Source organism: Schistocerca serialis, chromosome 12, assembly GCF_023864345.2.
Source record: "Schistocerca serialis cubense isolate TAMUIC-IGC-003099 chromosome 12, iqSchSeri2.2, whole genome shotgun sequence".
In the NCBI taxonomy this organism is placed as follows: Eukaryota; Metazoa; Arthropoda; class Insecta; order Orthoptera; family Acrididae; genus Schistocerca; species Schistocerca serialis.
The window spans coordinates 140796667-140820291 of NC_064649.1; the positions used below are offsets into that span (position 1 = coordinate 140796667).

General features: G+C 43.2%; 1 protein-coding gene across 1 annotated transcript in view; it reads right to left on the bottom strand.

Moving 5' to 3' along the window:
• Nucleotides 1-23625, bottom strand: part of LOC126428420 (peroxidase-like) — a 346222-nt gene that overhangs the window by 101931 nt on the left and 220666 nt on the right. The window contains exon 4 of the mRNA XM_050090348.1: nt 7840-7885. The gene's annotated coding sequence lies outside the window, so the exon portion shown is untranslated. The remainder of the gene's footprint in view (nt 1-7839; nt 7886-23625) is intronic.

Consider the following 23625-nt stretch of genomic DNA (forward strand, 5'->3'; position numbering starts at 1 on the left):
TGAAAGAAAGGATATTGCGGAGACATGGCTTAGCCACAGCCTTGGGGATGTTTCCAGAATGAGATTTTAACTCTGCAGCGGAGTGTGCACTGATATGAAACTTCCTGGCAGATTAAAACTGTGTGCCACACCGAGACTCGAACTCGGGACCTTTGCCTTTCGCGGGCAAGTGCTCTACCAACTGAGCTACCCAAGCACGACTCACGCCCCGTAAAGTTTGGAAGGTAGGAGACGAGGTACTGGCAGAAGTAAAGCTGTGAAGACGGTAGAGCACTTGCCCGCGAAAGGCAAAGGTCCCGAGTTCGAGTCTCGGTCCGGCACACAGTTTTAATCTGCGAGGAAGTTTCATATCAGAGCACATTCCAATGCAGAGTGAAAATCTCATAATGTATTTCTTATCTGAATTACCGAGACTTTATTCTTCTCCATGCTTTTTTAGTATTTTTTTCAAACAGAGCCAAGTTTGATTGCAGGAACATGAAGTAAATTTCACTGGTCGGACTACTGAAAAAATCTGTAATTATTTTAGGTGGTCTGTCTTTGGCGTCAAAAAATTGTTAGGCGACCTTGTCAATAGAAACTTGTTGAGATAAATAAAACTGAGGGTGCATTTACATGTTGCGGTAACAGATGGCGCCACTTCAGTACTTGAGCCAAGCTTGTAACAGCATTTTGCAAAGTTTGGACTAAATTATGTCTGGTCGGAATGTCGGGACAAAACCACTCCGTCTATAGGAAGTGGCCCATCGGGACCATCCGACCGCCGTCATCCTCAGTGGAGGATGCGGATAGGAGGGGTGTGGGGTCAGCACACCGCTCTCCAGGTCGTTATGATGGTATTCTTGACCGCAGCCGCTACTACTCGGTCGAGTAGCTCCTCAATTGGCATCACGAGGCTGAGTGCACCCCGAAAAATGGCAACAGCGCATGGCGGCCTGGATGGTCACCCATCCAAGTGCCGACCACGCCCGACAGCGCTTAACTTCGGTGATCTCACGGGCACTGGTGTATCCACTGCGGCAGCGCTGTTGCCAATGTCGGGACAAGAAGGTCCATTACGGCGACGGTCCCGATATATTGGACGAATGGCAACCCTGCTTTATGCGGATGGCATGGTAACAGGTTCAGAAGACAAAGAAGAGCTACAAAAGGTGCTCAACTGACAAACCACTAGAAGTAGTAGAAAAGTACAAATATGTCAGTCACTCTGAAAACAGCGCCGATGTTATTCAACGCATATGTGAAAGAAAGAGCAACAGCAGCAATAAAGGCAATTTATAACATCCAACGGCCTGAAAAACTCTCAATAAGAACGACGAAGGCACTACTTAAAACGGCCGTAGCACCAGTAGCAGCTTACAGGATCCACATAATTTGGGACAAACTGGAAATAAATTACTTAGTAACACTAGAGAAAGTCAAATCCCGCTATATGAAACGAATCCTGGGCGTTGACAGGACAGCGCCTTCTACACTGAACTTCACATGAAATCTTGCGAACCATGGATGAAGAGTATCAGACGGATGCCATATTCCTTGACTTCCGGAAAGCGTTTGACTCGGTGCCCCACTGCAGACTCTTAACTAAGGTACGAGCATATGGGATTGGTTCCCAAGTATGTGAGTGGCTCGAAGGCTTCTTAAGTAATAGAACCCACTACGTTGTCCTCGATGGTGAGTGTTCATCGGAGGTGAGGGTATCATCTGGAGTGCCCCAGGGAAGTGTGGTAGGTCCGCTGTTGTTTTCTATCTACATAAATGATCTTTTGAATAGGGTGGACAGGAATGTGCGGCTGTTTGCTGATGACGCTGTGGTGTACGGGAAGGTGTGGTCGTTGAGTGACTGTAGGAGGATACAAGATGATTTGGACAGGATTTGTCATTGGTGTAATGAATGGCAGCTAACCATAAATATAGATAAATGTAAATTAATGCAGATGAATAGGAAAAAAAATCCCGTAATGTTTGAATACTCCATTAGTAGTGTAGCGCTTGACACAGTCATGTCGATTAAATATTTGGGCGTAACATTGCAGAGCGATATGAAGTGGGACAAGCATGTAATGGCAGTTGTGGGGAAGGCGGATAATCGTCTACGGTTCATTGGTAGAATTTTGGGAATATGTGGTTCATCAGTAAAGGAGACCGCTTATAAAACACCAATACGACCTATTCTTGAGTACTGCCCGAGCGTTTGGGATCCCTATCAGGTCGGATTGAGCGAGGACATAGAAGCAATTCGGATGCGGGCTGCTAGATTTGTTACTGGTAGGTTTGATCATCACGCGAGTGTTACGGAAATGCTTCAGGAACTCGGGTGGGAGTCTCTAGAGGAAAGGAGGCCTTATTTTCGTGAATCGCTACTGAGGAAATTTAGAGAACCAGCATTTGAGGCTGACTGCAGTACAATTTTACTGCCGCCAACTTACATTTCGCGGAAAGACCACAAAGATAGGAGAGATTAGGGCTCGTACAGAGGCATATAGGCAGTCATTTTCCTTCGTTCTGTTTGGAACAGGGAGAGAAGATGCTAGTTGTGGTACGAGGTACCCTCCGCCACGCACCGTATGGTGGGTTGCGGAGTATCTATGTAGATGTAGACACTGGTTTACGTCTTAAACACAAAAAGCTTCTTCATAGAAGACATCAGAATGAAGATACTCCTGCCCAACACCACGGCCGGGGAAAGCACACGCCAAATACTCACAGAAAAACACAACTCTTACCTGAAACGACTTCCAGCCGGCGCTGTCATAACAGAAGAGTGAAAAAAGGCAAATTACGAACTACGACAACGTGGTAACACGATATGCAACACGTGGGTTCCACCACAAGTTCTGCCAAAACAAGAGATTTCACAATCCGAATAAAGACTGCGTACGTTACCTGTGCAATGAACACTGTGAAAAATACCATGCAAAAACTGCAGAAAGAGAACACTGTCAATAATAAAACTAGGACTAGAGTAATGTAGGTCAGCTTTGTATTTGTATTGGGTTTTGCATTTGTATTTGTTTGTATTTACACACATTAATAAGGCGAAGAAAATCTTAGAACCCAGCAGGAATGGAACCCTTGACCGCGCGATCTGGAGCCAGCGAACCTAATCGCTAGACCATGAGCTGGAATCAATGTTTGTAGCTTTTAATAGTACTGATCGCAATAAAATGTGATTACAATTAGATGATGAGCGATTTCGGTTCACTAGCAACCATCTTCAGGTGTATGGAAACAAACAGAAAAATTACCTTCCATTTAACGTCGAAAACAGCCTAACAATATTGAAAAAATATACACTATTCATGAAAGTATTAAAACATTAAAAATTGTAAATAAAGACTTGGGGAAAAGTGTATTTTTTAAATTTTTGAAGGCGAATGGCGACTTATAAGCAGCCATATATAAGTTGCAGTTGCAACCTGTTAAAAACCTACGTAATACCGACTTCTAATCATTTTCTTGAAAGAAAGACACCTGGCTGCACTGTATTATTTTCTTTACCTTACGAGCTATGGGAGGGGGGGGGGGGGGGCGGATCCCCCCTGCCACGGGTTTGGACGCCCTTGTACGCCAAGTACAGTATAAATCACAACATGGGTACTAAGTGTAGCTTGTCAGTATAAACACAGCACTGCGCTGCTTTGTAGATGTGAAAAGCAAAGTTTCAGTTCTCTTTTCATCGGTGTCCTTGACGTTTAACACTGAAAACTGGATTTTACAGATGAGCAGTGTTACTTTATGAAGATGATTGAAAAGGATCTAAAGCCAGAACGAGTTACTGAGCTCATGGCGTGACAATGTGTGCTGCTGCGTGTCTGGCGCATTCTGCCCTCTTTTGATGGTGATTGTTGGTACTCGCGAGCAAGAACACTTGAACGCAAAATATGTATAATGCTTCTACAGCCTTTCCACAGTATACTGTCCAGTTCAGCTTTAATTTTTTGCTAATAAATACGGAAGTACTACATGAATCAATTTTGTTTGCATATGTGCAGTAGCGCGTAGTAATGTTGCTACCCACAGTCAAAAAATAACAAATTAGGGTTTCCTTTATTATGCCTCATTCTAGTTTCTCATGCTGGTTCAAGTGTTGTCATTGCCGTATTTTGAAAATGACTTTGATTTGACGATTCGGATGAAGATACTACTATAACTGTAAATGTTCTGAAATCAGCAGATAGTGGTAGCGAGCCTGATATTACTGATACTACATATAATTCAAATAATTTATGGAGGATGATGATAATGAACTTTGTAAAATCATATATTATTACGGAAATAACTATCAGATACTGTGCTGTGCGTAGGAACCAAAGACGTTTCTCCTTCCATAAGAAAAGTATATGTTATCATTGCATTATCTCTGATTTTTATTTTGTCTGTTGTTGAGTGTAAATAACTCTGATTTTCTTCTTGCTCTAATAAAGACGAAGGGAATTTGTGAATATTACATGTTACAACTGGATAGCAAGAGCAGAAGTTGTGTTTCGCGAACAAATAAACGAGTGCTCATCTCTGATAAATAATTACGTGAGACTCGAACGTAAATATTACTCTTTCTAGTCATTCAGTTTCAGATACACAACGTCGATCTGGAGTTGGAAGGACGCTGGGGAGATTGCGAAACGAACCAGCAAATAAACACGGCGACTTTCAACAGACTCGAGAGCACACAACGAAAAATCTTCCACAGCTCTCTACTAACGTATTACCACTCGACAAAACACACACAAGGTGTGTGTATTGAAATTTCAATGGACATTTCAATAGACCATTTGAAAACCAAGAATACATGCTAATCTGGTCTATAAAACCATACAAAACAATAAAAATAACAATATAACTTGTTGCTGATATACTAAAAGTTTCTAAAATCACTCAAAGCTACATAAAAATCGAATCATTTGAAAAAAAGGAAAATGTACAGTGCTTCATTTCATAATGAACCAGATATGGCAGCATTTGGAAACGTTGTGATTCATTTCTTAACGGAATTCCATACGACCAGAAATCCAGGATCTATTTTGACAGAACTCTCTAGATCTGGTTGTATGCCTATTCAAGCTGGCTATTCATTTTGTGGGAACGATCCAAAGGAACAGAATACGAAAGTGCTTGTATTCTGAGGAACACATTAATAACGTTGGCAAAGCGGAAATTTCCTCGATTTTTTATTGACAATATATCGTCTATTTTCTGTCTACTTCTGTCGGCGAGCTGCCAAAATCTGCAATGAAAATGTTTGACAGGAAGAAGAGAGAATGCAGAATGACAGAATGTACTGCTGTAGTTTCTATTTACGACTCACATATGGGAAATGTAGATTTATTATGTAGGCCCTTGCCAGATGTCATGAAAAGATTAATTCCAAGCGATGTCATTTATGTTTGATTCTCCATGTGATTTATATGATTGTAATAAATTTCATCGATTCTCTACAGAAGGCTACTCACTGAAAGAACAACAGCAGACATGCCAATGAACCATAAGTTTAGAACTAAATTGGCTCATGTTCTTTACCAGATTGGTTCCGGAGAAAAATAGCGCAGTAGACCACGCAGCACAGACCAAATAGAGATCAACGGGCGTAAACACCGGGGAACATCGTTACTTCCAAAGAATATAAGATTAGATTCCTTTGATCACTAGCCAGTGTAGAACGAGGAGTGAATAATGTGCAAACTGCAACGGCCGTACCTTATGTTTAAATAAAGACAAAAACCGGCGGTTTATCTAGTAATAAATATGCAACCAGTCGCTTCTTTAACTCTTTGTTCAACCATGAACATGTTTTCGAACCACTATATATGGTGGATATCTATCATGACCATATTCCTTGTAAAAACATCCAGTGTTTACTTTCTGTGAGTCAGTGTAAAACCTAGTGCAGCTAAATACTGTGTATATTTGTGTACGAAGCTTAATAATGTACGCTATAAGAAGCTATCTGATATGGATACCAGAAGGCAGTGCACTGTAAATACCTAAAGCATGAAAGACTTTCGGGTTCGTAAAGTTTCGTCACCGATTGCTAAATTTCCCTCATTTCCGCCAGCCGCATCAGCACTGCATATGACTACACTTGGTCCACAACATTACGTTCTTGTAACACCTTCATCTACATCTACATTTATACTCCGCAAGCCACCCAACGGTGTGTGGCGGAGGGCACTTTACGTGCGACTGTCATTACCTCCCTTTCCTGTTCCAGTCGCGTATGGTTCGCGGGAAGAACGACTGCCGGAAAACCTCCGTGCGCGCTCGAATCTCTCTAATTTTACATTCGTGATCTCCTCGGGAGGTATAAGTAGGGGGAAGCAATATATTCGATACCTCATACAGAAACGCACCCTCTCGAAACCTGGCGAGCAAGCTACACCGCGAAGCAGAGCGCCTCTCTTGCAGAGTCTGCCACTTGAGTTTGCTAAACATCTCTGTACCGCTATCACGCTTACCAAATAAACCTGTCACGAAACGCGCCGCTCTTCTTTGGATCTTCTCTATCTCTTCTGTCAACGCGGTCTGGTACAGATCCCACACTGGTGAGCGATACTCATGTGTAGGTCTAACGAGTGTTTTGTAAGCCACCTCCTTTGTTGATGGACTACATTTTATAAGGACTCTCCCAATGAATCTCAACCTGGCACCCACGTTACCAACAATTAATTTTATATGATCATTCCACTTCAAACCGTTCTGTACGCATACTCCCAGATATTTTACAGAAGTAACTGCTACCAGTGTTTGTTCCGCTATCATATAATCATATTATAAAGGATCCTTCTTTCTATGTATTCGCAATACATTAAATTTGTCTATGTTAAGGGTCAGTTGCCACTCCCTGCACCAAGTGCCTATCCGCTGCAGATCATCTTGCATTTCGCTACAATTTTCTAATGCTGCAACTTCTCTGTATATCACAGCATCATCCGCGAAAAGCCGCATGGAACTTCCGACACTATCTACTTCATCTGATGATGAGCCTTCATTGTCTGGAGCCGGCCGGTATGGCCGTGCGGTTAAAGGCGCTTCAGTCTGGAACCGCGTGACCGCTACGGTCGCAGGTTCGAATCCTGCCTCGGGCATGGATGTGTGTGATGTCCTTAGGTTAGTTAGGTTTAAGTAGATGTAAGTTCTAGGCGACTGATGACCTCAGAAGTTGAGTCGCATAGTGCTCAGAGCCATTTGAACCATTGTCTGGAAAACATGTTCATGGTTGAATAAATATTTTAAAAAAGCGATTGGTTGCATATTTATTGCCAGATAAATCGCCAGTTTAAATTGGAGTTCGTCATCCACAACGAAAAAAAGACAAAAACTGCTTTTTTGCATTCTATAGTATCTAAAGCCACGTGCCATCCGTCCGTTTTCGATAGTACCATTAATTCTGTCATAAATACTGTTCATCTGGTATTTAAAATAATGTTTTTTTACTTAATAGATGTTTATTAATGGTATCATTTTCACAGGGTTCTGCGTAAGTGCAAAGTTTCACGTAACAGTGAATATGATAAGTTTCTCACAGTTTTCTATTAACATAAAAAAGATTTTGTCAATTTAAGACTGTATTATTTTTTTCAATAGCCTTGAACAATTTTTAAAAAATGGTGTTTTAAAATAAGTGCGGAATGAAGGATTAAAACGCTGGTCACAACATAGTTAGCTGTTGTTACAAGCGTTTCGCATTAACTGAAAGGCAATTTTTCAGTTTCTTTCAATATATACGAGGATGGTTGCTAGTGACGTGAAATCGGTTATCATCTAGTTGTAATTACATTGTATTGCGACAAGACCAGTATAATATCTAACAGCCAGACAGGTGCAGCTACACGCACTTACCCACTGAGCACGGCGCACAGTCCAACTCTCGTACCTCTGGTGCAACCTGGAACAAAAGAACAGATATGTATTTTAATGCTATACAACAGAAAATTCATTCTGAGAAATTACAGGGAAACTGAGATTATGAAAACACGTCCAGTGGAAAACAGGACTACCCGGTAGAATGGAAACGTACTAGACGACATGTGATATTTTCCCGTATAGTATGAACAAATGGCCCTAAAAGGTTGTTGACTGATGATACACATGGATTTTCAGCTACTGCTTCTATGAAATTACAGTCAGCAAGCTAAGTTTATACTCTCTACTCACGCTTGACCAAAAAAAAAAAATCTAGACGAGTTCCTTGACAGAAACTGTATGCATTGTATTTTGTGCCAATTACGCGAGTACAGTGTTTGCTATATCGTTGACAGTAGTACGTACCGTGTCTTCGACAAAGACACTTCCGTAATTTTTAATCGATTTTTTTAATTTCCTGCAATGTTTTGTGGAAAATCACTCTCATATTTAACTCTTGGATGCTTAACGGGGGTCTTCTAGAACCGGCTATATTTCATTTCCACGAGAAATTCTCTTGAAATTTGTTTATTTTAGTTGTTGTCCTGTATAATCCTAGGAAATACAGTTGATTTTCTTCGGAAGGAACATTGTTTGTTTCAAGTCAAATTAATCACTTTATTTTATGAATCTTGTAATCCTTCACGCATAATGCATGACAGGAGACTTTAAGACGTCTTGGCTAACCAGGCGTCTTTCCGATACTTGATTTATCTTTTACTTGAATGGAGTGTTAAAGTAGCTCGAGTACTGATAACAATTATTAATTTCGCTGAATTATACTCTTTGTTCAGAGGTCAGAAATACTCTAGAAGGTACGTATAAGTACTGACTTGAAGGTAAGTCTGCTTCTCATTCTTCCCATTCAGATGAACATAAGTTTCGTATCATAAACAGAATTGGTATGTACGACACTTTTAGTCGTTACTTAGGACATAGATACTATACTACCTGTAAGAGACAGAAGAACATCAAAAGTCAGCTCAAGTGACCAAAACTTTCAATCAACTGTTAATGAATAGCTTGTAAATGAAGAATTCTTTGATCAAGAAAAGATTCAAATGGTTCAAATGGCTCTGAGCACTATGGGACTTAACTTCTGAGGTCATCAGTCCCCTAGAAGTTAGAACTACTTAAACCTAACTAACCTAAGGACATCACACACATCCATGCCCGAGGCAGGATTCGAACCTGCGTCCGTAGCGGTCGCGTGGCTCCAGACTGTAGCGCCTAGAACCGCTCGGCCACTCCGGTCGGCAACAGTGAGCAGAATAAAAGTGTACAATGTCTGAAAATTCCACCTGGCCCAGTAACAGATACTGTAACCAAACAAAAAGGAACATCCACTCGAAATGAAGAGTTTCACGTCCAGGGAACTTTTATAATCACCATTTTCGTCTGAAAGACAATTTTATGGTTATGTGTTGTGTGGCCAAAAGGCCAAAAAGAACAAATGAGTCATATTGCTAAGTCTCTGCAACAAAGCACCACTGTAGATTAAAGACCTAACAAGTGAGAGGAAGTTTGGCTACAAGATACTATATACTCTTGAAAGGGTTAGTCAAGAGGATCGTATTTTATCTTACGGACAAACTATTGGATGTATTAGGTGATAAAAGCAGAACTTTTCTCATATGGATAACGTTGCGAAATTACCCTGCAACAGACGAAGATTGCGGAAACTGAAAGATCACCAAAACGCAGATGCTCCATGTGCCCATATGTACTAGACAGGAATGTGGTCAAACATTCTGCAAATGCGCAAATGATATATGCAAAGAACGTAGTGAAATTATTTCTGCAGAGTGTTATTTTTAATGAGCAAATATTCTGGCATGGATCAGTAAAACTGACAGCTTTTCGACTCTGGAAAGTTATAGAGTAATACATAATATTGTATTTCATATCACAATAAAACAGAGTTCACAATATCATAATAAATATCTTCTTTTTCATTCTGTGTCCCCAACCAGATCAAAATTTGATAATATTTATTTCAATGCCAATATTTAGTGTTTGTTTTAAGCTAATGGTCTCACAGACCCCTCTCGTGGATTTTTGTTAGTCCCGCCACTCTTGCATCCAAGGGTTAAAAAGCAGTGGACTCAGAACAGAGCCTTACTGAACTGCCCCTCCACCCTCGCACTCCCACCCACACCCCTACCTTCACCACTTTACAGTCTACCTGTCAGAAAACAATCTGCTTCCTATTTTCTAGATATGAATAAATGAACATCGACCTTTTATCCCATCCCAAAGAAAGCAGGTGCTGACAGATGTGAAAATTACCGAACTATCAGTTTAATAAGTCACAGCTGCAAAATACTAACACGAATTCTTTACAGACGAATGGAAAAACTGGTAGAAGCCGACCTTGGGGAAGATCAGTTTGGATTCCGTAGAAATGTTGGAACATGTGAGGCAATACTGACGCTACGACTTATCTTAGAAGCTAGATTAAGGAAAGGCAAACCTACGTTTCTAGCATTTGTAGACTTGGAGAAAGCTCTTGACAATGTTGACTGGAATATTCTCTTTCAAATTCTTAAGGTGGCAGGGGTAAAATACAGGGAGCGAATGGCTATCTACAATTTGTACAGAAAGCAGATGGCAGTTATAAGAGTCGAGGGACGTGAAAGGGAAGCAGTGGTTGGGAAGGGAGTGAGACAGGGTTGTAGCCTATCCCCGATGTTATTCAATCCGTATATTGAGCAAGCAGTAAAGGAAACGAAAGAAAAATTCGGAGTAGGTATTAAAATCCTTGGAGAAGAAATAAAAACTTTGAGGTTCGCCGATGACATTGTAATTCTGTCAGAGAAAGCAAAAGACTTGGAAGAGCAGTTGAACGGAATGGACAGTGTCTTGAAAGGAGGATATAAGATGAAAATCAACAAAAGCAAACCGAGGATAATGGAATATATTCGAATTAAGTCGGGTGATGCTGAGGGAATTAGATTAGGAGATGAGACACTTAAAGTAGTAAAGGAGTTTTGCTATTTGGGGAGCAAAATAACTGATGATGGTCGAAGTAGAGAGGATATAAAATGTAGACTGGCAATGGCATGGAAAGCGTTTCTGAAGAAGAGAAATTTGTTAACATCGAGTATTGATCTAAGTGCCTCGAAGTCGTTTCTGAAAGTATTTGTATGGAGTGTAACCATGTATGGAAGATAAACATGGACGATAAATAGTTTAGACAAGACGAGAATAGAAGCTTTCGAAATGTGGTGCTACAGAAGAATGCTGAAGATAAGATGGGTAGACCACATAACTAATGGGGAGGTACTGAATAGAATTGGGGAGGAGTTTGTGGCACAACTTGACTAGAAGTAGGGATCGGTTGGTAGGACATGTTCTGAGGCATCAAGGGATCACCAATTTAGTACTGGAGGGCAGCGTGGAGGGTAAAAATTGTAGAGGGAGACCAAGAGATGAATACACTAAACAGATTCAGAAGGATGTAGGCTGCAGTACGTACTGGGAGATGATGAAGCTTGCACAGGATAGAGTAGCATGGAGAGCTGCATCAAACCAGTCTCAGGACTGAAGACCACAACAACAACATGTTTCCGTAGTTACCTGTAGTGGACGGTGCGAGAGGAAACTATCAGGCTGTGATCACAATGGCAGTAGTCACCACACCCACTGGCTCTGTTTCCTGGACACCTCTATCCATACGGTCGCAACAGCTTCGTGGTCCGAAGCGCGAACTGCGGATGCTGTCCGTTTGCGTGGCTGTTGGAGGATGGACTAAAGGAATTTACGCGCAGCTTTTACTTAAAACCGTGCCGGAAGCTTCCAGAGACGGTTCCGAGAAAAGAGCTGGAGCGACGCCGCTGTCAGAGGACCCCTAGTGCCGCTCTGAGTCCCTACACTTCCGCCGAGCTGTGTCGAGTCGTTATCGCCACACACGTGGCTCCACTGTTTCCCTGGAAAGCGGGGGTGGCCGGAAGCAGAGGGCGTGCCCGAAATTCACTCACGTCAGACATTCTGCCACTTTGCCCAGTGCCGCCCCCTGCGGCATTCTTTTTACGGTTCTCTACCTCGGTCGGTAAAAATACACTGAAGCGCCAAAGAAACTGGTATAGGCATGCGCATTCAAATACAGAGATATGTAAACAGGCAGAATACCGCACTGCCGTCGGCAACGCCTATGTAAGACGACAAGTGTCAGTGGCAGTTGTTAGATCGGTTACTGCTGCTACAATGGCAGGGTATCTTGAGTTTGAACGTGGTGTTACAGTCGACGCACGAGCGATGGGACACAGCACCTCCGAGGTAGCGATGAAGTGGGGATTTTCCCCTTACGACCATTTCACGAGTGTACCGTGAATAACAGGAATCCGATAAAACGTCAGATCTCCAATATCGCTGCGGCCGGAAACAGATCCTGCAAGAACGGGACCAACGACCACTGAAGAGAATCGTTCAACGTGACAGAAAGGCAACCCTTCCGCAGATTGCCAAAGATTTCAACGTTTGGTCATCACCAAGTGTCAGCGTGCGAACCATTCAACGAAACATCACCGATATGGGCTTTCGAAGCCGAGGGCCAATTCGTGTATCCTTGGCGACTGCACGACACAAACCTCTATTCCTCGCCCGGGCCCATCAACAAGGACATTGGACTGTTGATGACTGGATACATGTTGCCTGGTCGGACGAGTCTCGCTTCAAAATATATCGAGCGGATGGACGTCTACGGATATGTAGACATCCTCATGAATCCATGGACTCTGCATGTCAGCAGGAGTCTGTTCAAGCTGGTGGAGGCTCTGTAATGACGTGGGTCGTGCGCAGTTGGAGCGATATGGGACCCCTGATACGACTATATACGACTCTGGCAGATGACACGTACGTAAGCATCCTGTCTGATAACATCCATCCACTGATGTCCATTGTGCATTGTGAGGGTCTTGGGCAATTCCTGCACGACAATGCGACACCCCACACATCCAGAGTTGCTACAGAGTGGCTCCAGGAACACTCTTCTGAGTTTAAACACTTCCGCTGGCCACCAAACTCCCCAGACATGAACATTATTGACCATATCTGGGATGCTTTGCAATGTGCTGTTCAGAAGAGATCTCCGCACCCCGTCGTACTCTTACGGATTTATGGACAGCCCTGCAGGATTCGTGGTGTCAGTTCCCTCCAGCACTATTTCAGACATTAGTCGAGTCCATGCCACGTCGTGTTTCGGCACTTCTGCGTGTACCCATGGGCCCTGCACGATATTAGGCTGATGTACCAGTTTCTTTGGCTGTGCAGGGTAAATAATTAAGTTTGCAAAGAAACCTCAGAGCGCGAGTACTGCTCCCACTTGTCCGAAACTTGGTTATTTCGCAAATGAGTTGTCTGGCGGACGTGGTGGTCGAGCGGTTCTAGGCGCTACAGTCTGGAACCGCGCGACCGCTACAGTCGCAGGTACGAATCCTGCCTCGGGCATGGATGTATGTTATGTTCTTAGGTTGGTTCGGTTTAAGTAGTTCTGAGTTCTAGAGGACTGATGACCTTAGAAGTTAAGTTCCATAGTGCTCAGAGCCATTTGTACGATTTTGTCTGGGGTAGTAACCCCCAGGCATAGTGGTGGCCATATCAATGGGTCTGCGTCTGTTGCAAAACCAGGTCTAGTTCAGCGACCTCAAAATCATTCATCAAGGAACTCGTTACTATTGGGGTCTTCAGTCCTGAGACTGGGTTGATGCAGCTCTACATGCTACTCTACCTTGTGCATGCGTCTTCATCTCCAAATAACCACTCAAATAACATCCTTATGAATCTCCTCACTGTATTCGTCTCTACGATTTTTACCCGCTACTCTTACCTCCAGTATTAAATTGCTGATTCCTTCACGTCTCAAAATGTGTCCTGTCAACCGATCCCGCCTTCTAGCTAGGTTGTGCCACAAATTCATTACTTGGAAGTCGTTTCTGGAAGTATTTGTATTGAGTGTAGCCATGTATGGAAGTGAAACGTGGACGATAAATAGCTTAGACAAGAAGAGAATAGAAGCTTTCGAAATGTGGCGCTACAGAAGAGTGCTGAAGATTAGATGGGTATATCACATAACTAATGGGGAGGTATTGAATAGAATTGGGGAGAAGAGAAATTTGTGACACAACTTGACTAGAAGTAGGGATCGGTTGGTAGAGTATATTCTGAGGCATCAAGGGATCACCAATTTAGTATTGGAGGGCAGCGTGGAAGGTAAAAATCGTAGAGGGAGACCATGAGATGAATACACTAAACGGATTCAGAATGATGTAGGTTGCAGTAGGTACTGGGAGATGAAGAAGCTTGCACAGGATAGAGTAGCATGGAGAGCTGCATCAAACCAGTCTCTGGACTGAAGACCACAACAACAACAACCTCTTTGTTAGTAGCGCAATCTACCCATCTAATATTCAGCGTTCTTCTGTAGCACTACACGTCAAAAGCTGCCGTCTTCTTGTGTAAACTGTTTATCGTCCATGTCACTTCCATACATGCCTGCACTTAGGGCCTTATTTAATTACCGAGCGAGGTGGCGCAGTGGTTAGACACTGGACTCGCATTCGGGAGGACGACGGTTCAATCCCGCGTCCGGCCATCCTGATTTAGGTTTTCCGTGATTTCCCTAAATCACTCCAGGGAAATTCTGGGATGGTTCCTCTAAAAACGGCACGGCCGACTTCCTTCTTCATCCGATGACCACGCTGTCTGGTCTCCTTCCCCAACCAACCAACCTTATTTAATTCGACTCCATTGTTTTGCTTTTTGTTGATGTTCATCTTATACCCTCCTTTCAAAACATTGTCCATTCTGATCACCTGCTCTTCCAAGTCCTTTGCTCTCTCTGGCAGAACTACAGTGTCATCGGCAAATATCGAAGTTTTTGTTTATTCTCCCTGAACTTTTCATTCCTACTCCAAATTTTTCTTTTGTTACCTTCACTGCTTGCTCAGTGTACAGATAACAACGTCGGGGATAGGCTACAACCCTCATCATCCCTCTCAACCAATGCTTTCGCTTCATGCCGCTCGACTCTTATACAGGTGATTGCAGTTTGGTTTCTGTACAAGTTGTGTATATTTTTCACTCTCTATCTTTTACCCCTGATACGTTAAGAATTACAGTGTATTCAAGTCAACAATAGTGTCAAAAGCTGTCTGTAAGTCTACAAATCTTCTAAGAGAAGTCGTGGGGTTAGCATTACCTCGCGTGTTCCTATTCTCTGGAATCCGAACTGATCTTCCCCGAGATCGACTTCTAACCGGTTTTCCTTTCTTCTGTAAAGAATTCGTGTTAGTATTTTGCAGTCGTGGCTTATTAAACTGATAGTTCGGTAATATTCACACCTGCCAGCACCTGATTTCTCTGGAATTGGAATTGCAAAGGTCTTCTCGAAGCCTGAGGGTATTTCGCCTGTCTCATACTTCCTGCACACCAGATGGAAGAGTTTTGTTATGGCTGGCTCTCCCAAGGCTATCAGTAGTTTTGACGGAATGTCATCTACTCCCGGGGCCTTACTTCGACACAGGATTCTCAGTGCTCTGTCAATTTCTTCTCGCAATATCCCATCTCTCATCTCAACTACATCCTAGTTCCTTTCCATAATATTGCTTTCAAGTTCGTCTCCCTTGTATACACTCTCAAGAAATTTCTTCCATCTTTCAGCTTTCCCTTCTTTGCTTAGTACTGGTTATGCATCTGAGCTCTTGCTATTCATACAGCTGCTTTTCTCCAGAGGCCTCTTTAATTTTCAAGTAGGCGGTATCTATCTTTTCCCTAGTGATATGTGTTTCTGAATCTTTACATTTGTCCTCTAGCGCCGGCCGAGGTGGCCGAGCGGTTCTAGGCGCTAGTCTGGAACCGCGCGACCGCTACGGTCGCAGGTTCGAATCCGGCCACGGCCATGGATGTGTGTGATGTTCTTAGGTTAGTTAGGTTTAATTAGTTCTAAGTTCTAAGGGACTGATGACCTTAGAAGTTAAGTCCCATAGTGATCAGAGCCATTTGAACCATTTGTCTTCTAGCCATTCCTGCAGAGCCATTTTGGACATCCTGTCCATCTTATTTTTAGGCGTTTGTAATCTTTCATTTGCTGCATTTTAATATTTTCTGCTTTCATCAGTTAAATTCAATACCTCCTGTGCTATCTAAGTATTCTACGAGGCCTTGTCTTTTTACTATTTTATCCTCTGCTGCCTTCACTATAACACATCTTAAATCTATCCATTTGTCTTCTGCTGAATTCCTTCCCGCTGTTCTAGTGAATCGTTGCCTAATGCTCCTTCTGAAATCTCAACAATCTCTCGTTCTTTCAAGCTATCCAGGTCCCATCTCCTTAATTTTATAATTACTTCCGTTTTCGTCTATAGTTTTTAACCAAAAAATTGTGGTCAGAGTACGCATCTGCCCCTGGAAATGTCTTACAGTTTAAAATCTGGTTAAGAAATCTTTATGTAAAGGTAAGACGAAGATTTCTTAATCTGAAACTTTCCAGTGTCTCCACGTCTCTTCCAGATGTACAACCTTCTTTCATGAGTCTTAAACCAGGTGCTGGCGACCATTAAATTATGCTCTGTGCAAAATTCTACCAGGCGGCTTGCTCCTTTATTTCTTTCCCCTGAGTCCAATCGCCTACTATTTTTCCTCGTCTTGCTTTGCCTACTATCGAATTCCAGTCGCCCATAATACTTAAATGTTCGTTGCCCTTATCTATCTGAATAATTTCTTTTATCTCATCGTGTATTTCTTCCCTTGCTTCTCTTTCATGTCCCTCGACTCTTACAACTGCCATCTGGTTTCTGTACAAATTGTAAATAGCCTTTCGCTCCCTGCATTTTAGCCCTGCTACGTTCAGAATTTCAGTGAGAGTATTCCAGTCAAAGCTTTCTCGTAAGTCTGTAAATCTAAGAGAAGTCGTAGGGTCAGTATTGCCTCGAATGTCCCTATGTTTATCCCGAATCAGCTGCAGAGCTATTTGGAATGTAAAGTTGTACTGCTGTGGTCACCTGTATGCGAAAGTGTTCTGGAGTTCTGTCCAGCTGGAGCCACACATGTCTGCAGAGATGGCAATACTGTTATTGTGCCATTGTGTACGGTTACGTGGTTTCTTAAGTTGGAGCCATCTGTTACACATATTGCTCTAACTTCTATGACTTGAAAGACTTGCGATGAAACCAAATGAGAGAGAGCCGGCGAGAAAACTGCAATACTTATTTACTTATATTGGTAAGGTCATCAGGTGGCGTTGGTCAGCAGATTTTAATGTTTAGTAATTAACCCTTAACTTCCAAGTCTTTTTTTTTTATCACACTCTGTCCCAAGTGTAGTCTTCCATACGACAATGTTTAAATCGCGATAAAAATTACATTCAGCAGTTTCAGCGAAACAGTTCCCTTTAATGGGAAAGGTTGCATTAATATCACAAAAGAAGACGAAGCAAATATTCCAGAATTCGAATCAAGAACACCTGCCACATGAGTAACGTAGAAGTTAATATCCTCGGAGTAGTGAAGCAACTTAAATCACTTAATAAAAGCAAGTCTTCTGGTCCAGACTGTATACCAATTAGGTTCCTATCAGAGTATGCTGATGCATTAGCTCCATACTTGACAATCATATACAACAGTTCGTTCGACGAAAGATCTGTACCAAAAGACTGGAAAGATGCACAGGTCACACCAATATTTAATCAAGGTAGTAGGTTCAAAATGGTTGAAATGGCTCTGAGCACTGTGGGACTTAACATCTGTGGTCATCAGTCCCGTAGAACTTAGAACTGCTTAAACCTAACTAACCTAAGGACATCACACACACCCATGCCCGAGGCAGGATTCGAACCTGCGACCGTAGCGGTCACGCGGTTCCAGACAGAAGGGCCTAGAACCGCACGGCCACATCGACCGGCTAAAGGTAGTAGGATTAATCGACTTAATTACAGGCCCATATCATTAACGTCGATAAGCAGCAGGATTCTGGAACATATATTATGTTCGAACATTATGAATTACCTCGAAGAAAACGGTCTATTGACACACAGTCGACAAGGATTTAGAAAACATCGTTCTTGTGAAACACAACTAGCTCTTTATTCGCATGAAGTGTTGAGTGCTATTGACAAGGGACCGATTCCGTATTTCTGGATTTCCAGAAGGCTTTTGACACTGTACCACACAAGCGGCTTATAGTGAAATTGCGTGCCTATGGAGTATCGTCTGAGTTATGTGACTGGATTTGTAATTTCCTGTCAGAGAGGTTACAGTTCGTAGTAATTGATGGAAAGTCATCGGGTAAAATACAAGGGATTTCTGGCGTTCCCCAGGATAGTGTTATAGGCCCTTTGCTGTTCCCTATCTATATAAACGATTTGGGAGACAACCTGAGCAGCTGTCTTAAGTTGTTTGCAGATGACGCTGTCGTTTATCGACTAACAAAGTCATCAGAAGATCAAAACGATTTAGAAAAGATAGCTGAGTGGTGCGAAAACTGACAGCTGACCCTAAATAACCAAAAGTGTGAGGTCATCCACATGAGTGCTAAAAGTAATCCGTTGAACTTCGGTTACACGATAAATCAGTCTAATCTAAAGGCCGCAAAGTCAACTAAATGCCTAGGAATTACAATTACGCACAACTTAAATTGGAAGGAACACATAGAAAATGTTATGGGGAAAGCTAACCAAAGACTGTGTTTTATTGGCAGGACACGTAGGAAATGTAACAGATCTACTAAGGAGACTGCCTACACTACGCCGCACGGTGTAGGATCGTTACCAGATTGGACTGACGGAGTACATCGAAAAAGTTCAAAGAAGGGCACCACGTTTTATATTATCGCGAAATATTGAAGAGATTGTCACAGAAATGATACAGGATTTGGGCTGGACATCATTAAAAGAAAGGCGTTTTTCGTTGCGACGTAATCTTCTCACGAAATTCCAATCACAAACTTTCTCCTCCGAATTCGAAAATATTTTGTTGACACCGACCTACATAGGGAGAAACGATCACCACGACAAAATAAGGGAAATCAGATCTCCTACGGAAACAAATAGGTGTTCGTTCTTTCCGCGCGCTATACGAGATTGGAATAATAGAGAATTGTGTGGGTGGTTCGATGAATCCTCTGCCAGGCACTTAAATGTGATTTGCAGAGTATCCATGTAGATGTTTACACAAAAACATGTTCAAATAAATTTTAAAATTTATTTTTACGAAAAAACGCATTTCAACAAATAACTGCACAAAATGAACACAGTGATACATGATAATGTTAATGCTATGAATGCTTAAATACCCTGCCATCTAAATTTTACCTTTCGCTATAATTTTATTGTTTATTATACATGTAATAATGAAAACATAAAATATTCAAAAAATGAAAATTACACTAGCAATTTTCAGGTTTTTAGTTTTCTTGTCAGAGGTTTACTTTGCACTGGTTGGAAATTTTTGTAGAGAAATCAAGCTAGATTGGCTTCCTGCAATAATGATAAATATAAGACGTCTCTCTTGGACCGCAGTTTGAGCATTTTTTGCGTTTTTCCCATCGTTCTACAATGACGTCTACTCTTAGTTGTGCTATATCCAAAACACAGTGAATGGATGCACGAAGTTCACGGGCTATGTGATAGCCGTGGACTCGCTTTTTGTCTGTGGTGTCACCCACGAGTTTGCAAACTTCTTTAAAAAATTGAAGCGGGTCACCTGAGATTCTTCCCCCCCCCCCTTCCCCCACTTATGTGCAACATGCCGTAAAATAATGCCATTGGCCATAGATAGAAGAGGCTTCGACGACAAGCTATATTTGTTTCAACGAAATATATTTCTTGCAGGACCTTTAGCTAAAGATCCAGCCTCTTCAATTCCGTCTTCATCATGTTGATCACTCGTTTCATTCAAAGATTTCATAACAATTTCGCTTCACTTCCGCACTGTTCCTGTTCTGGACTATGTCCACTTTCTGTTTCGTTGTCACTATCTAATGCAACATCACTTCCTAAACTGTCCTCAAACCATTTTAAAACAGTATCCTCAAAGTGTGGCTCCGTAACATGAAAAGCAGATGAAAAGTTGGCTACTGACACCATAACGCAAAGTCCCAGTTGCGATCTCATGGACTGGTAGCACGAAAGAAGCAGTAGTAGTACAGGTTCAGGTCACATCAAAGTGGCTACTGACAAAGGAAATTACTGCAGCTTCGCTAAAGAACACCTAAATAACCCTGTCTGTAATCTCCTATCCCACGTCTACGCATTCTACGCATTAGCAACAGAGTAAGAATAAACGCCGGCCACGGTGGCCGAGCGGTTCTAGGCGCTTCAGTCAGGAACCGCGCGATTGCTATGGTCGCAGGTTCGAATCCTGCTAGGGCGTGGATGTGTGTGATGTCACTAGGTTAGTTAGGTTTAAGTAGTTCTAAGTTCTAGGGGACTGATGACCTCAGATGTTAAGTCCCATAGGGCTCAGAGTCATTTTTGAACAATAAACCCCAGCGGTCTGTGAGACCGTACCTGGCTTAACAACTTATATGCCAAACAGAATATAACACTTCAATTTAATCAAGTTTCTTTGAATTTTGGTCATGGAATAGCTTTAACATCTTCACTCAGCTGAGTATGATATACACTCCTGGAAATGGAAAAAAGAACACATTGACACCGGTGTGTCAGACCCACCATACTTGTTCCGGACACTGCGAGAGGGCTGTACAAGCAATGATCACACGCACGGCACAGCGGACACACCAGGAACCGCGGTGTTGGCCGTCGAATGGCGCTAGCTGCGCAGCATTTGTGCACCGCCGCCGTCAGTGTCAGCCAGTTTGCCGTGGCATACGGAGCTCCATCGCAGTCTTTAACACTGGTAGCATGCCGCGACAGCGTGGACGTGAACCGTATGTGCAGTTGACGGACTTTGAGCGAGGGCGTATAGTGGGCATGCGGGAGGCCGAGTGGACGTACCGCCGAATTGCTCAACACGTGGGGCGTGAGGTCTCCACAGTACATCGATGGTGTCGCCAGTGGTCGGCGAAAGGTGCACGTGCCCGTCGACCTGGGACCGGACCGCAGCGACGCACGGATGCACGCCAAGACCGTAGGATCCTACGCAGTGCCGTAGGGGACCGCACCGCCACTTCCCAGCAAATTATGGACACTGTTGCTCCTGGGGTATCGGCGAGGACCATTCGCAACCGTCTCCATGAAGCTGGGCTACGGTCCCGCACACCGTTAGGCCGTCTTCCGCTCACGCCCCAAAATCGTGCAGCCCGCCTCCAGTGGTGTCGCGACAGGCGTGAATGGAGGGACGAATGGAGACGTGTCGTCTTCAGCGATGAGAGTCGCTTCTGCCTTTGGTGCCAATGATGGTCGTATGCGTGTTTGGCGCCGTACAGGTGAGCGCCACAATCAGGACTGCATACGACCGAGGCACACAGGTCCAACACCCGGCATCATGGTGTGGGGAGCGATCTCCTACACTGGCCGTACACCACTGGTGATCGTCGAGGGGACACTGAATAGTGCACGGTACATCCAAACCGTCATCGAACCCATCGTTCTACCATTCCTAGACCGGCAAGGGAACTTGCTGTTCCAACAGGACAATGCACGTCCGCATGTATCCCGTGCCACCCAACGTGCTCTAGAAGGTGTAAGTCAACTACGCTGGCCAGCAAGATCTCCGGATCTGTCCCCCATTGAGCATGTTTGGGACTGGATGAAGCGTCGTCTCACGCGGTCTGCACGTCCAGCACGAACGCTGGTCCAACTGAGGCGCCAGGTGGAAATGGCATGGCAAGCCGTTCCACAGGACTACATCCAGCATCTCTACGATCGTCTCCATGGGAGAATAGCAGCCTGCATTGCTGCGAAAGGTGGATATACACTGTACTAGTGCCGACATTGTGCATGCTCTGTTGCCTGTGTCTATGTGCCTGTGGTTCTGTCAGTGTGATCATGTGATGTATCTGACCCCAGGTATGTGTCAATAAAGTTTCCCCTTCCTGGGACAATGAATTCACGGTGTTCTTATTTCAATTTCCAGGAGTGTATATATAGGGTGTTACAAAAAGGTACGGCCAAACTTTCAAGAAACATTCCTCACACACAAAGAAAGAAAATATGTAATGTGTACATGTGTCCGGAAACGCTTACTTTCCATGTTAGAGCTCATTTTATTACTTCTCTTCAAATCACATTAATCATGGAATGGAAACACACAGTAACAGAACGTAAAAGCGTGACTTCAAACACTTTATTACAGAAAATGTTCAAAATGTCCCCTGTTTGCGAGGATACATGCATTCACCCTCCGTCGCATGGAATCCCTGATGCGCTGATGCAGCCCCGGAGAATGGCGTATTGTATCACAGCCGTACACAACACGAGCACGAAGAGTCTCTACATTTGGTACCGGGGTTGCGTAGACAAGAGCTTTCAAATGCCCCCATAAATGAAAGTCAAGAGGGTTGAGGTCAGGAGAGCGTGGAGGCCACGGAATTGGTCCGCCTCTACCAATCCATCGGTCACCGAATGTGTTATTGAGAAGCGTACGAACACTTCGACTGAAATGTGCAGGAACTCCATCGTGCATGAACCACATGTTGTGTCGTACTTGTAAAGGCACATGTTCTAGCAGCACAGGTAGAGTATCCCGTATGAAATCACGATAACGTGCTCCATTGTGCGTAGGTGGAAGAAACTAAAATGAGCTCTAACATGGAAATTAAGCGTTTCCGGACACATGTGCACATAACATCTTTTCTTTATTTGTGTGTGAGGAATGTTTCTTGAAAGTTTGGCCGTACCTTTTTGTAACACCCTGTATATATATAGCTTACGTACGTTAAGATGATTCAGGGAACAGTTGCATAAAATGTCGCTGTTGGTAGATGTTTCCGGCGCAATTTGTGAGAACAATTTTGTAGCTAGGAATGAAACCCATAAAACTGCAACAATACCGGCGTTTGTTATTGCATCGCTACCATAGGACGACAAATGACTCACGTCGTCAAAGACGGTATACTACCTAGGATGGCGTTAAGGTAGACGTTACAACTGAAGAGATGGTGGTGACGATACTACTGTGCCGCGTGGAACAAAAGTAATCCCTGTCAGTAAAAGAAAATGACGCAGAGGACAATAGCACAGCATGTCTGACATCACTGCTGTTCTGTGGAATTCCGCTTCTGTTGTACCAGGCGCAGTAAAGCCACACCTATCGCTGTCTGTTGTGCTGTATTCTTGCTTTTGGCTGCGGCATTTACGTGACGATAGTCTCGCAAGCTGGCGAAGTCTCGCAACCGACGTAAATTGCGGCAGTTTCACCGTTCTCACTCTTAAAGGTGCAATTTACCACGACTCGTAAACGGATTTCAGCACCTTTTTTAAATCCCTGTCACCGACGTCTTCGGGATAAATGGGAGGCTCCACGTAATACAGAAATGGCTAGAACATAGGAGGAATAATGACGTGTCGTTTTTCTTAACTTAGTTTACCGCATTTTGAACCGGAATACCACCGACGAAATTTAGGAGTTTTTTCAGCTATATTTTCTGAGTATTTTGGTATAAGGAACCAATGATCTTCGATGGCTCTTCGTGGAGTAATTTCATTTCGTTTCATTTCCTGCCCGGATTAACCGTTGTTTCTGTGTTGCAATGAAAATATGTTATTAACGGTGCAGATGGCGACGTATTGGACAGGTGCCTTGTTTTCGAAACAAATTTGTTCCA